At 35.5% G+C, this 16,576-nt stretch overlaps 1 pseudogene; it reads right to left on the bottom strand.

Moving 5' to 3' along the window:
* Nucleotides 1-13,520: 13,520 nt before the first annotated feature.
* Nucleotides 13,521-14,307, bottom strand: LOC101718527 (non-histone chromosomal protein HMG-14 pseudogene; annotated as a pseudogene).
* Nucleotides 14,308-16,576: the final 2,269 nt, after the last annotated feature.

The following is a 16,576-nucleotide window of genomic DNA, read 5'->3' as shown; positions in this document are numbered from 1 at the left end:
GATTTCCTTAAGTAATCTGGAGTTGTGAAAATTGGTAGGAGAACTGGGCAACACATGATCCACATTCTCCTGCAAAAGTTAATAAGAAAGCCCAAAGGTGAGTTGCAATGTGCTATGGAGAACTGCTGATTACCAAGGCTACCTCGGAATGGTTTAGTGGGAAAGATTTTCAAAGGTGCAAACTGAAAGCCACTTTTGCTGAACTGTGTGTTGAGTGGATTGTCACACTGTGAGGGCAGAGCAACACTAGCACCAACTGTAGTTGACCCAGGAGGTACTGGAGGACCCACGAGTCACCCAGGGAATCATATAAGAAACAAAAGTTCCCCCTCAAAGAAGGCCCCAGAGTTCCCAACAGAGTCCCTCCAAAAGGAACAAGCATCCTGCACCCAACTGGAGACTGGCAGTGTCTCAGTCTAGGTTATAAAAACCAGCACTTGACCAGGAGACCAGAGAGCAGTCTGTGTAAAGCCCCAAGGCTTCCTAACAACCATCCCTCCACCATGGAGATGATGACAGAGCCAAGTGGGGAGAGACCGGTGGCTTCCCGGATTGTCACAGTCCCAGTGGAGCGTTCAGAGGGGGCCATGAAGGATGCAGGAATGGCTACTGTGCTGTGGGGCACAGACCCAGAGAGACCTACTGGAGGGAATCCCAACTCTCAAGGGAACAGAAGAGAGGAAGAAGTAGAGGTGAACAACTCAGAGGAAAATGCACACTGGTAGGGACACAGACACTGGCTCTACTGGATTCAAAGACCCACAAAAGGCATTGGCTCTCCGATTTAGTTTTTGTGAAAAAATATTTTAAATTCAATATTTATAAAGTTTTCCACACCATTGAGATTATTTTTGTTTGCACTTCATATTTTTAGCCATTTATGAAGGAACATTAAAGCAAGGTAAATGGTAGCGTGACGAAAGATTATTGGGTTTTTTTAAAAAGTTGTTTATAGACTTGGCAAAGGAAATTCCTTGTCATCTCAGTATCAGGGTGGAGCATCAAGGGGGCCACTAACTGCAACAATTTTCACGATCATGAATTTTTCTTTTTCTACCACACTCCAAGTATGATGAGTGTTTTTTGTTTGTTTGTTTTGTTGTGTTGTGTTTTTTTGGTACCGAGGATCGAACTCTGGACCTTGTGCTTGCGAGGCAGGTGGTGGAACCACTGAGCTAAATCCCTGTCTGTGACTTTTTCTTTTTAAATAAAATTCCAAACATACAGTATATAAATAAAAATACTGCAATCATCTATTTTGTGTATCTAGATTTTTTTTCCCTCTTCTTATCTCTGGTCATGTCTGAAATGATCAGTGTTCAGCTTTCAGATACTTTCATGTTACCACTGTATTTCATGAGCCACCCATAGCAACATGTTAAACAGCAAATCAAATCCCTTCAGCTTGCTTGGACAAAATCTCATTCCTTGATGCTCTTCTTTTTATCTAGCAATCCTTGTGCTCTTTATCAAATCTCATGAGGCTAACAGTAGACTTAAACCATTATAAAATATTACTGCTAATGACATAATGGATTAACATAAAATATTGCCTTTTTCAGTCAATTGGTGACAAAAATTTTCATAAGGTAGTCTTTCTCACGGTCCTTTAAAATTACAATACATGTATGAATAACTACTCCAAATAATTATAAAGTATCATTTGAATCACCCATAAGATTAGTCCAAAAGATTTTTTGGGCAATATGCTTAGTAGGTTATAGTTTAAATTGTTTATTATTTTAATAAGGTTGGGTCTAGTTTAAGGAATTAGAACTTTTTCATAAACATGTGTCTAAATTGTAATGATATACAATTAATTCTTACAACTTAATTCTCTTACTGCTAATACCTAAAAGGATATTATCTCTTCCAACATCATACACAATTCAGAAAGTAAATCCAGCAGCACACAATGACTCATCAAAAATTATAAATGTTAGATTTGTTTTGGTATCTTTCTATCAGTGTTTCAATTTCACTTCTAAACTCCTTTATTATGTCCTAATGATCACTTTATTTTGACATTCTGCATAATTCATTTAGCTCATATCAGCACCGACTATGAATCTGGGACTATTAAGTTTGGTGAGAATGCAAAAGAAAGAAAATCACTAATTGGGATTTCAATTTACTGGAAGGGAGACATATACTAAAAGAATAGCTCCATAAGTTATGGAGATAATTTCAGGTTGTAATACATTATAAAAGAATAGTTTTAAATCTTGAAGTGTCTAGTCGTAGAGGCACATAGATGTGTAGGAAACCCACTGTGAAGAAATACCATTGAATAGCATCCATTGCCAAAAGATCTGTAGCTTTACTTCCAAAAGTAAAGCTGTAACCAGGGATACACATAGAATCTTTGGGAAACACAGGAAAGGTGGTGGAACATAGTGAGGAAGATGAGGGAGAAGACCTGAGAGTGGAGAATTAAGTAGACATTGGTACGTGTATGCACCTTAGGATCTGGCACAATGGATTGGCATCTTAATCCCAATTCAATATCAAGCCACAAGAGGGATCTGGGTAATATATAAAGAGCTACAAAACAATAAAAAGAGAATAAGTGCTAATGCAGATGCAAAGGAAAAATATATCCTTCTGCATTGCTCATATGACTGTAAATTAGTATAGCCACTATCAAAATCACTATGAAATTTAACAAAAAAAAAAGTGGAGCTGCCATTTGAAGCAGCTTTATCTCTATTTGTTTTTTAATTTTTTTTTTCAGTACCAGGGATTGAACTCAGGATCTTGTGCTTGCAAGGCAGCCGCAGTGCCACTGAGCTAAATCCCTGGCTGAAGCAGCTTTACCATTCCTTGGTATATTCCCAAATAAATTAAAGTCAGCAAGCATAGAGATACCAGCATACTTATGTTTATTGCAAAGCAATTCACAACAGTTAAAATATAGAAACTGCTTAGATGCCCATCAACAGAAGAGTGGATAAAAATATGGTTATATTTATACAATGGTTTATTTTTCAACCCTAAAACAACAAAATTAGATGATTTTCAAGAAAATGGATGGAACTGGAGATCATTATGTTTAGTGAAATAAGCCGGACTTGGTCACATATTGCATGTTTTCTTTAATATGTAGAACAAAATATTAAAAAATAAAAAGAGACGCTGTGAAAGTAGAAGGTAGGCTATTAGAGAAAAAGGGGATGCAGGGGGGTAGAGAGAGAGAGTAATGGGGTAATGTGGAAGTGAAATGCTCAAGGTATACTATATGAATGGGCTAAAGTAAAACACACTATTCTGTATAGTGGATACACACTAAAAGGAAGTAAGTTTTTAAAAAGGAATAAGAAAGGAAGTAGAAAAAGAAAGAATGACAGAAATTATGATCACTGTGGCTTCTCCATGAGAAATAAATTCAAAGAAGACATGAAAGGACACCCACACTGGAGAGTTTAGAAAAATTGGAGAAAAGAGGATGGCCCGGTGATATTTACAGTTAAAGTCCACAGATTTGTGATAAGTTAGGTGAGGATGGTGAGGGAAATGGAGGAATCAAAGGAATTTCTTGCTCTGACTCCGGAGAGGATAGTGTTTTCCTTACCTAGACAGAGAAGAATGAGAGTTTAGTTTTGTCACATTTGCCCTCTTATTAATATTAAAAGAGAAAATTAAAACAAAATTTCTCATTTCTTAACTAGATATGATGCTAGCATCAGGGAGTAGGCAGGTTCAAAAGTGTACCCACCCACCACAGGGGCAAATTACATTTACAACCAGGAAAAAAAAAAAAAAAGTAAGGTGCAAAAGGTGCCCAGCTGGCTAAAGTTGGTTTACAGCTCATGTCTGTCATATAAAATATGGTTTGAACAGGTGGGCACTTGTCATTGGTTGAGACTGGTCTCCTACTTACAAAAGGAGGTTACAGGTTGTTCACACATAAGTTAGGTCGTAGTTTACTATGTGCAAATAAACTTTTAGTCCAAACTTAAAATATGTTAGGAAGTAGCTTTACACAATGCAACTTAATACTGCTACAATCTCACCTCATAGGCATTTACATGTCTCATTTTTCTCTGATTCAATTGAATTCGACTAGCTGCATATTTATTGGGAAACTATTATATATCTGGAGCTACCTTGGTAATAATTTTCCTGAGTGTTCAGAACTATAGTTTAGAGAAAGTAGACATAAAGTTTTACGTGTCTATATTGTGGTGTGTGCAAAGTTACCATCAACTTTTCTAGCATTTACCAGCATTTCTAACAGTAAAAACCTCCAAATAATTTTCCTCTCATTTTTCTTCTGACTTTTGTCTCTAATATAGTGTGTATATCACGCATCTTCATAATTTCATGTAATTCTCAATATGAAGCTCTAGAGAAATATAAGATGGCCAAACGTAAAAATTACAGTTTATATTATTAAATTTCCTACTGATTAGACTAAAAAATAACATAAATAGGTAAAATAAATTTAACAACATATTTCATTTAATACAATATTAAATAATAATCAATATGAAAATATATCTATTAGAAATTTTGCATTGTGTATTTTTTTTACAGGAGAAAAAGCATATGTATTTTATTATTTTTTTTCTCCATTAACTTTATTGGTACATTTTAGGTATAAAATACAGTTACATTCATCATTGGGATCTTGTACCATTACATGAGTCCCTTGGTTCTTATTTTTTTTCCTCTTCACTTGCCCTCCCTTCACCCTCTCCACCCCTCCCTATTTGCAAAGACCTTGTTTCCACTTTTTTCCTCTTCTCATATTTTTCCCTTCCCTTTTTTCCCTTCCACTATCCCTCCCAATTACCCTGCTCTTTTAGACCTTTTCTTCCTGTTACACAATATCAGTTACACATTTTTATAATTAAAATATTAAGATCTAGGAGACATTACCATAGATTTTACAGAATTTAAAAGGATATAGAAAGCATATTACAAAAATCTTTATTGAAATAATTTTGACAACTTCTAAGAAGTACCTTGGAAGACAAATTAATGACACTAACTCTGGAGGAAATATAAGATTTGAACAGCACCTATTAAAGAAAGTATATTCCTAGCTTGAAAACCTACCTATATGACAACAGCAGATGTTTATATCATAAACATTTTAACCAATAAATTATATCAAACAATTAAAGCAGAAAATAGAAGGAACACTTCTCCCCTCATTCTAGGAAATTAACATTGTGCTAATCCTAAAACTGGATAAAGATAATAGAAGAAAAAAGTATGAACATAGAAATTTGTTTCACAAAACAAACTCTTAGAAGTCAGATCTGGCAGGATGTAGAAAGTGGTTTTGTTATAGGGATGGCAGTGTTGGTTCAGCATTGGAAGATCCACCCCCAAAAGTCATCATTTTAACAGAGGAAAGGAAAAAGCCATATGATCCTGACACTAGTTGGAGAAAAAGTATTGGACTAAATTCTACAGCTGTTCATGGTAAAAGCTATCAGGAGACTAGAAGTAGAACAGAAACTTCTCAACAGATTAAAGATATGTACTCCATACTTTGAGCGAGAACACCTTATATGAATAGAGAAGATACAATGCTTTCTCCTTAAGGTGGGGAACAAGGGCAGATATGCTTCCTCTTTATCTGTCCATTAAACTTTGAAACCTAGTCCCCACCAAAATAGTCTGGAAATAAAATGGCACAACCAGGATAGGATTGGCACGGCAGAAGAAAAATCTTTATATGTAGATGAAATTATCATCTACAGAGAAAATACAAAGAAATCTCTAGGAGCCCCTAAAACTTATACTTGAATTTAGTAGAATTAGAAAGCACAAGGTATATATAAAAGTTCAGGTCTGTATATACTTGCTATAAATGAAGAAATGGATATTGAAATTTAAAAGTAATCTAGGAGTACAAAGGACCTAGAAAAGTTAAAAACAAAAACAAAAACACAAACAGTGTTGGAAGACGTTTAGTACCTAATTTTAAGACTTCTTCTGAAGCTACAGTTATCAAGGCAGTGTTGGTGTAAGGAAAGACATATAGATCATTTGAATAAAACAGAGAATCTAGAAATAGAACCACACCTACATGGTCCACTGAGTTTTGAAAGATTATTTCACATTAGCATTTTATAGAATATAAACTCAATTCAAGAGCCAAGGAAGATATAGTGTTTTCAGCAAAGGACACTAGAACACCTGGTATCCGTATATAAAAAATTAACCTCAACCCTTTTTTTCCATACATGAAAATAACTTGAAGGGATCCATGAACCTAAATAAGAAAGCCTAAAAGTATAAAACTTTAAGAAGAAATTATAAGGGAAAATATTTATGAATTCAGGGTAGGCAAGAACTACCTAGAATACAAAAAATACAATGTATGGAAGAAAAAAAATGATAAATGAGATTCTATCAAAATTTAGAACTTTAAATGACATCATTAAAATGAAAAGTAGTCCTTAAACAGACCATATTTACAATGCATATAACCTATGACCAGAATATATAAACAATTATTAGAGCTCATTAATAGACAGCCCAATTAAAAAGTAGACAGAAGAAGATGATAAATAGCCAGTATAGCACATGAAATGGTGTGCAACTCTAGAATCAGAAAAATACTAATCAGTGCAATAATAAGATTGAATTATACACTCAGGGAGATGAAGTTAAAAGTTTTAAAAGCCTTGTCATGACTTTTACTTTTTGTTGGATTCTCCCCCTTTGTGTTTAATTTGTCATGCCCAATGGATTCATTCTGCTGGGTTTCCTGGGGTTGTGATCCTCATTGTCTTTTCCTAGGGTACTGTCTAAAATTTTTTGGAGTGGCGGTTTGGTATTCATGAAGTTCCTGAGGTGCTCTTTATCATGAAAGTATCTTATTTCTCCATCAATTTTGAAAGATAGTTTTGCAGGGTACATCAATCTGGGTTGGAGGCTGTTTTCCTTTAGAGCTTGAAATACATCACTCCAAGCTCTTCTTGCCTTGAGGGCTTGTGTTGAGAAGTCTGCTGTGATTCTGATGGGCTTTCCTTTGTATGTGATTTATTTCTTTTCTCTCACTGCTTGTAGAATTTTATTCTTCTGTTGGATTTCTGGAATCCTAACTATTATATGCTTGTGTGTAGATTCTTTTTGATTAAGGCTAGCTGGAGTCCTATATGCCTCACTTATCTGTATGTCAAGTTCTTTTCCCCTCCTTGAGAAGTTTTCTGCCATCACTTCTGTGAAGAGTTTTTTTATGTCATCTGCACTCTCTCCTCTTTCTTCATTGACTCCAATCAGTCTTATGTTATTCTTCTTTGCATCATCTAGCAGCTCCTGGATTGATTTCTCATGTTCCCTTACAATTCTAAAGCAATTTTTCTTTTTCTCCTCACTAATTGCAATCTTGTCTTCTATATGTGAAATTCTATCCTCATATTGGTTCATTCTGCTGTGCAGACTTTCGATGGAGTTTTTAATCTCTTGGAAAACTGTTTGTATCTGTTTTTTGGATTCCATTTGTTTCCTATGTTGGGATTCCATCATGTTCCTCAGAGCCTCTATTTTTTTATCTGTGTCCTCTCTAGATTTATTAATCATGTCTTGTACCATGAGCAAAATCTTTGCTGTTATCTGAGTAATTATTTCTCATTTCATTTTTCCCAGATCCTCTTTTGTTGCCAGTTCAGAGTCCAGGTGGTTCAGTATCTGATTGTTCCATCTCATTTCCCTTTGGGGTTGCTGTAGATGATCTGGAAGTCTGTTTTTGAGGCTTGTTTATGTGTCTTCTCATTTCCAAGGTGTGTGGGGGGGGGCGGGGTTGCTTCTGGCGCCCAGGTGGCTCACCTTCTCTGCCCTAGAAGCTTGGGATGGCAGCAGGGGAGCTTCCTTCTGGGTCCTGGGACCGGCTCACCTTCTCTGCCCCAGGATCTTGTGATGGCAGTGGGGGAGCTTCCTTCCGGGTTGTGGGACCGGCTCAGCCTCTCTGCCCTAGGAGCCTGGGATGGAGGTGGGGAGCTTCCTTCTGGGTGCTGGGACCAGCTCACCTTCTCTGCCCTAGGAGCCTGGGATCTGCATTGTGTATTATACACTTAGGTGTAACACATATTGATTAGCCATATTTTAAATGCTTAATATGTTCCTCAAGTGGATGGAGTGTAAAAGTTAATGAAGGGCATTATAGAATATTGTTTTTAAATAATATTATCATGTGAGTAGCTCAGGGTAATGATTACCAGTATGGAACTAATCAGATGGAAATCTCTAAGAAATTATTATATGTCAATGATTCTGTTGAAATTTTATGTGATAGCAGTTTGGAAAATCAATGACAATAGACTTGAATGTGATAAGGAAAGCGTGGACAACACAACGTAGTTTAAGAGAAAAGGAACTCAGGATTAATCCATAGACAATATTTCAAAGGAGTTGAAATTAAACATTCCACTATGTGTTTAAGACATAGTCACCTCTATGAGACTCAATAGTAAAATCTTAATGTAAGAATCAGGGCCAGGCCTGGATGCCCAAAATTATCAAATTGGTGCAAGATATGGCTGAGTTTAAAGGTTATTGTGACCTTTTACTAAAGTGGAAGTGCTGGGGTAACTTAGAAAAAAAAGTGAAGAGTCAATGTGAACTAGAAAAAGGATATTTTAAAAAAATTTTATTATTTTGGTCCAGGGGATTGAACTCGGGACCTTGTGCTTCCCCAGCAGGCATGGCACCACTGAGCTACATCCACAGCCCAAGGATGTATTTTTGAATCAGATGGTTTGCCATCAGTATTTACTTCCAAAAAACCAGGAATAATAAAATTCATCCCCCCATCTGTTTCTCCTTCTCTATCAGTAAATGAGCTTTGCACAAAAGGAAAATACCCAGTTGATATCTTTACTTATCACTAAAATGAGTTCATTTGATGATCAGATAATTATAACATATAATTAGGCCAGGTAAAACCCATGATGAATAGATCAAGTTGTTTTAGAATATAAGAAAAGATATCATAGTTTACTGCAGTCAAATGTCAGTTACATATTTGTGTCCAAAGTAATGTGGTCAACTCTAAACCTCTCACCCTACAACATTCTTATGTGGCATTTGGTTGATAATACAGGCACATTTTCACTGATAACTTAGATGCATGCATAAGAGCAATTGGTACTGGAGCTGTTGAGTTTGTATTCTAATGACCTCTGTCCTGGCAGGAAGAGCCATTCGTAACAGAAAGGCTCTGTGATTACAGTTTTTCAAAGAAGTTACTATCTTCTGGATTTTGAGAGTGTCTGTTGTCATTTTACCTTTTTCATTTCTAATCACATTTCTGTGCACCTTTCCCCTCTTTCACTTGATAAGTTTGGCTAACCGAGGCCTTATCTATTTTATTTATTCTTTCAAAGAACCAGATCATTGATTCATTGATTTTTTGTACTTTTTAAAGTTTCGATTCCATCGATTTTTGTTCTCTTCTTTATAATTTCTCTCCTTAATTTTGGTTTGGGACTAGTTGGTTGTTATTTATCAAGTATTTTAAGACCTCTCATAAGGTTATACATGCATACCAATATTTATAGCAGCACAATTCTTAATAGCTAAATCCTGGAAGCAGCCTGTACACCCATCAATAGACGATTGGATAAAGAAAATGTGGTATCTATACATAACAGAATACTTTGGGCTATAAAGAATGACAAATTTGACACATTAATAGGAAAATGGGTGCACCTGGAAAATATAATATTGAGTGAAATAAACCAGACACACAAGCTTGAATACCATATGGTATCTCTTATATGAGCAAGGCAAAGTACAAAGACAATAATGAAGGATGGTTGGAAGGAGACAAGGGAATGGATTTCCTGGAAGGGGCCCAAGGTAGCAAGGGCAAGGGGTAAGGAGGAGGGAAAGGGGAAATAAGTAGAATAAAAATATTCAACATGCAAGAACCTAATAATCTCAGTGAATGTAAATATTATGTGACATAACATGAGCTGCTATGAATAATACCAATAAGAATGAAAATTGGGATAGGGGAATTAGAGAAGAAAGGAAGAATGGGGAAGAAAAGGGAAAAATGATTTAAAAAGAATCAAACTGTAGTATGTACATGTACCCACTCCTCAAGATGATTCTAAGCTGCATGTACGGTAAACATGTGCTAATAAAATTTTTTAAAATTCAAAAGATTTTGTTTCCATTTTTTCCTTTTCTCATAATTTTTCCTTTCCTTTCTTTCCTTTCCCCTTCCCCTCCCACTTCCCCTACCCTTTCGGGCCTTTTCTTCCTATTTCAAATTATCAATTTTTCATTTTCATCATTTTAATCCTTATTTACACTTTCAGTTTCTCACACTGGAGAAACCATTTGGTATTTACACGTGTGTCCTATTTATTTCACTTAAGAGTATGGCCTCAAAGTAAATGTATTATATACCTAAAATGTACCAATAAAAGAATTTAAGCAAAAAAAAAGTTCAAAAGAAAGGTTTGTGATTATGGAAAGTTGTTTGTCTTTCACTTGGGCTCTAGAAGAGTCAGTCATGTGGGAAATAAGTACTCACAACCTGATAGGAAAGAGTGGAAAGTACACCATGTTTATCAATTATATGAGGTGTGCTATATAAAATATCTTTGTTCAGGAACACGAAAGGTGTTATGTAGAGGAAAAATCACCTCAGCTTTTTCCTATTACTCCAAATGCCCATGTTCGCTTAGCGTGCAGTTTAATTTACAGACGATCAATGAAAAATCACCTTGCTAATATTGTTCATCTTGAAGATACCACATTTCAAGAGATCCTAACTCATTCTGTGGCCATTTCCTTAGCAAAAATGGTATTTTATTAACAGGTGGCCTAATTTAGTGCACTTCAGTGAAGTGAGTCAGATGTTCCTTCTTTGCCAGAAGGATCAAATCGATGTTTTAAAATTGTACTAATGTTTACCTCCATTCTTATTCAGTAGAGTTGTTTACTATATGAAGACTTTGAGATCTTTGTTCAAAATAAAAATCCAATTGTGAGAACATGCTGGGAACATCAAGTCTAGGGGAAAAATTAGATTTTATGTTTTCATCATTTCTTATTGATTTCTTCCCTCTGCTTAGTTGATCATTTCAGTGTAAGTTCCCACATTAAAAAGGCTTTTGGGAGATAGCATATTAGGATTCTATACAAAAATAACAAAAGATTAAGTTGTGATTGTGTTTAATCTTGCTGTTCCATAAGATGCACAATGTGATCACGTATAAAAATTGCAGCTTTAGGAGTCATCCGATTGTGGGAAGCAACACCCTTTCAAGAAGCAAGGGCTGAGTACCTGTCCAACATTCTTTGTAGGAAAACAATATTGTTTTCAGTTTTAGAGAAGAGCTATTTTGTATAAAGAAAAGGGAAAAAGAGAAATTCTCACGTATATTGACTTATAAAATGACATACAAAATGCGGCTGGGGATGTAGCTCAGTGGTTCCAGTGCCTGCCTCACAAGCGGAAGGACCTGAGTTCAATCCCCGGTACAAAAAAAAAAAAAAAAAAAAGACATACAAAAAACTTAGCTCCATACCACTTGCTTAAATTACAAAAATGTACTACTTTTATGTAATGAAATTTTCATAAAATTGACACTTTTTATATAATCTCTATAATTATACATGCAGATGGTCATTTTGAATAGTTTTTCTGTTTATATAGACAGATAAATAATGTATTCAACAGTAACAATGGGTTCACTTCATTTAAGAAAGCCAAAATACTTTACAAATAGCCAAAACTTGAATTTATTTTCTCAATCTGCATAGACATTATTCATAGTCTCCAATTATTCAAAAACTTTTGTGCACTAATTTTAATATATTGTCTTTTGGCGCAGATTTAAAATACTTAGACATTGTCACTTGTTTTAACTTTTATTGTGCTTTCTTTTTCTTCAATCCTTTAAAACTTTCAGCATATAGTGGACCCTTGAATTATGATTGCCCTAACCAATGAACAACATGGACTACGACCAGAATTTTAGTTTTGACTTACTAAGAAAGTCCTTGAGTTATGACTCCAATGCCAGCCACTTATGCTTCTAGATGGTCTCAGACACCAATTTAACCCTTCGAGAGATCTGGAAAGAACATTACAACATCCTTTTCTGTGTGTGGTTAATTGAGGAATCCTGGGCCAATGTCTTTCTAAAGACACTGAGATCTGCCTGGAAGAAAGTGTGGCCTAAAATTATACAGGAGAGAAGTTTTGAAGGCAACTGACCAATCTAAGTTATAGTCAGCCCTTGGGAATGAATTGCATTCATAAGTCAAAGGGTCCATTCTATTTTTTAACTCTGTATGTCATAAACAAATATATGATATAGAGTGATTTCTTGGAATATTTATCTTGTTTTTTTAGAAAAGATAATTTCAAATCTCATGATAACTCAAATAATACTTTATTATGATTCAGAATCAATTATTGGATCGGTTACGGCTTCTGCATAATAATAACTACACGAAAGTTAGAGCTTAAATCAATCATTTTACTGCTCATGATTCTGTGGGTCAAGAACTGAGCAGGCCTCCTGAGATGTGGCTTACCTCTTCTTGTGGTATTAGCAATTTAATGTGATAAGGGGCCCTATCTGACTTTATTTCCATATGTGGTTGTAGGCACAGTGACTAAAATATCTGGAGTTTGGTTGTTCCTTTATCTCCTTATGGTCGCACATCCTTCAGGGCCTGAACATGGATCTTCTTTTTGTAGCAGAGAGATTCAGATGTATTTCCATGATGATGAAAGTAAAGGAAGGCATTCCATTGCTTGAGTCAAGTTGCAAGGATGTCCAAGATACAAAGAAGGAAGGAAATAATTATATTATCTTCACAGACAATCTACGAGAGCCACCATCTCCTATACTCTATTTTACACAACTGTTCATTATTCTCTGCCCCTCTTCCTATGCCTCCACATTAACATTACCCCCAAAATATTATTTGATTCCCAAAGCCCACTGGAAATTCTGCCTCTTACTTGGAATTTTAGAAAATGGCTCCACAGCTATCTGATAAAATTGGGTTTCCATAAAGAGGAGATGTTGATCAAAGATGTATGAATATAATAAACTTTTTTCACATAAAGCTGGATGGACATCCTATTCGGGCCACATGGCACATGCCTCTGTATATGCATTCCATCCTTAAAAAGACGCCATTGTGTGGTGTGCAACATAATTTTCAACTGATTTGCTAACATTCTATTTGTATGACTAATAAACACCTAGCATTTTCAAAGTCCTTGTCTTTATTTTTCTTTTCCACATTTGAGATTGTATTGGTTGTGTTGAGGATCAGTACAGACACTTCACTTTGTACACAATTTTTAAGACACATACTGAAAATCTAAAAAACTGTGTATTGTTTAGTTTTCAGTTATTCCAGTGACTTTCCAGCTTCAAATTCGGAGGCAAATTTTCCATCAAAGGATTAAGTACCAGTATCTTTGAATGCTGATGAAGTGTTACTTAAGTCTCATCAATTCACAATTTCTTATCATATACACTACATACTCAAGTTTTCGATCTTTCACAGCACATTAGCAAAATTAGGCAAACTGAGCCCACACAATTCTGACAAGGCAACAATCAGGAAGTAGTTTTCTTTAGGAAACAATTCTACTAAAAACATGGGAATAGAAGTCATTTAAAATATCCAAGACATATTAAATGCACAACTGTGACTCCAAATTACCATTTAGTATGTTTTATACTGCAGGATATAAAACTAACCCCGGCCTGTGGAATGTTAAGCTGACACCCAGGACAGTCAAAGCCTGCCATAATTCAATATCCTACTATTTTCTAGTTGTACCAAAAAATAAACAACCAGCAAATGATTTCATCTCTAAAAAAAATCATTTACACTTAAAAAATGAGATGAGGTGGGATTCCCTCCTTTTAAAAAGTGTTTCTAGAGCTACTAAAAAACTTTCATTTACAAAACAGTTGATAAAAATATTCCTCCGGATTGTTCAAGAAGGGAGACAGGGAGCACTGATGAGACGCGGTGCGTGCTTAATCAGACCTGGCTTCTTTCTCTTCTGTTTCCTCACAGGCTCCGCTCTCCTCCTTTTCAGTTTTTCCGTTTTCCGTGGGTAAATCTTCCTTAGTTTCTTGATTGGCCACTTCAGCCTGTTTTCCTTTTGGTCCCCTTTTCCTGTTTGCTTGCACTTTTTTGTCGGAAGGTTTATCCTTTCCCGCTGTCTTTTTTGGCTTCGTTTCCACTTTCGAAGGAGCAGGTTTAGCAGACAGCCTCGCCGATCTCCTCTTGGGCTCCTCCTTCGCCGCCCCTTCGGCGGAGCTGACCTTGCTCTTGGGCATCTTGGGGTCGCGGGGTGTTCGTGCGGAAGCTGCGGGCCGCGGCGCACGGCAGCCTTGAGGAGCTATGCTGCTCGGCCGCTGCCGCTCCTCCCGCCGCCAGAGCTGCTGGGACCCACCCATGTCTTTACTTTTAAACCTCACTTGCTGCTTCCTCGCGTCAATAAATAGTACCAAGTACTCAAATTAAAAGCCATCCAATCATCCTTAAATACATTTTTATTATGTTCAAGAGCTCAAACATCAGAAATTATCTTTTACTTTTTATTCCTGAAATATATCCTAAACCTAATTATGTAGCATCACATTCATTGCTAAACCATCTCCTCTCTCCATCACACTTGGAGGAGCCGCCAAATTCTCTTGCAAGTTTCCACTCCTGTTCCCCTAGAACCCATTCTTCAACATAATTGGAATAATCTTATAAAAATTGCTTTACACTTATTTTCTTCACAGCTCAATGGTGTTACAAAATCTTTTTCTCTCACTGGAGAATATTTCCCAAATTTCTGACTATGATATGTACTGCTCCCATGTGCCTCCTTTTCCTACAAGTTTACTCCTTAGTTACTATATCCAGGCACACTGAGTGCTTTGCTTTTCCTAAATTGTAATCGGTATGCTCCTGGAATTCCTTTTTTTTTTTCGATACCGGTGATTGAACTCTGGTCCTTGCGTTTGCAAGGCAGGCAGCGTAACCTGGAATTCCTTTTTTACATATCCGTTAGCGGCTTCTCCATCACCAGGCTCAAGTCTTGAATTAGATCACATTTTAAAGGTCTTTGTTGGACATCTTACTTAAAATAACAAACTCTTCTCATCAATCTTTTTCATATTAACTCTTATTATCCAGAATATGGGATTTAGAAGAATTGTTAGTTTTATGTGTATTAAATTTTCAGCAGGATGCAAAATTCTGGAACACAGGAGAAAGTTCTCTTTGAAATTCAGAGATGAATGAATGCATGATGAAATACTTTCTAATTTTATAATTTCAAAAAATATTTTAAAATTAAACTGTTTGTTGAAAACATACAAAATAAGTGTTTTATTAACCCATCCTTCTCCCTGCCCCTTCACACATCCACACACACTCACACAAACACACCTATACACACTTTAAAAAGCAACTATGAAACAAATCACTGAAGTGACATACTAATGCAAAATCATTCATTTTATTGAGAAAAGTTTCTAAAGTTTTCTAAATTTCAGTACTGACATTTGAAATGGATATAAGAAAATCAATTCCTCTACATCGTTTAGTTGGTATTTCATTAAACTGGGTTGTTGTGAAGATGAAGATCATGTTTTCAGTGCAATGGAATATATTCACATTGCCCATTGAGTATTTATTCAGTGTATTTGGGTGTTGTTTCCATAGTTCTGGACTCCCACTCTATCAGTAAGATAATGATCAATGTTTAGGAGCATATTACACACAAAAGGAAAAGGTTTCTTCAGTTTATATTTTTCTGATTTTTTTTTTAGAGTAAGAAAACTCAGTTTTAAGGAAGGCAAATAGAAATACTCTGTTAAAAGAAGACAATAACTTTTGCACATCAGCGTACATTAAATCAATGAATATATTATAATTTTACCACACTTACCATATGAAAACAGTAATTGATGCAGAGAATATCAAAAATTAATTGATTGAATAAAATATGAATAAATGAAATAAAAGCCCTCATTCCTTATTTCCCATATCTGTCTCCTCTAGAGGCACTTTTTCCTCTTAAGTTAAAATATAATCACAACAAACCCTAATTCTCACTTAGCATTTGGCTCATTCATCCAGCTTGCTACTTAAGCTTGAAAGGCATTTCCATTGACATGGCAACAATAGAACTATAAATGGATTAAAATCATTTTGAAAATTCTAGAACTCTTCTGAGATTTGTTTCTTTCAACTTTTCATGGAAAGGAAATAAATTGGCTGGCACTAAGCAACAATTTTGAAAATAATTACACATTTCAAGGCATTCTTTGGAAATAAAAATTAAAATGTAACATGTATTATTTCCTCAGAATTCATGAAATTGTTATTCTTGAATTAGGAAAATATGAAATACATTTTATATTGGCATTGAGTGTGTCACGTTACTAGAATTTAGTTACTTTATTTTTGTAGAAGAGATCAACATAAATTTCCCTTTTTTCATTATTTGATTTATTTAACCTGAGCATATACAATTGTCAAACATTTTAAGTCAAATGGTAACATTGTTTTCATAAAAAGTCAACTCTCACAATAAAAAACAGATAGTGTCGTGTCACTC

The sequence above is a fragment of the Heterocephalus glaber genome, unplaced genomic scaffold (genome assembly GCF_053883595.1).
Source record: "Heterocephalus glaber isolate CG9 unplaced genomic scaffold, H.glaber_assembly_v1.0 deba00000901, whole genome shotgun sequence".
NCBI lineage: Eukaryota > Metazoa > Chordata > Mammalia > Rodentia > Bathyergidae > Heterocephalus > Heterocephalus glaber.
Note: the sequence above shows the minus strand (reverse complement) of the source record. Positions and strands in the feature narration are given on the sequence as shown.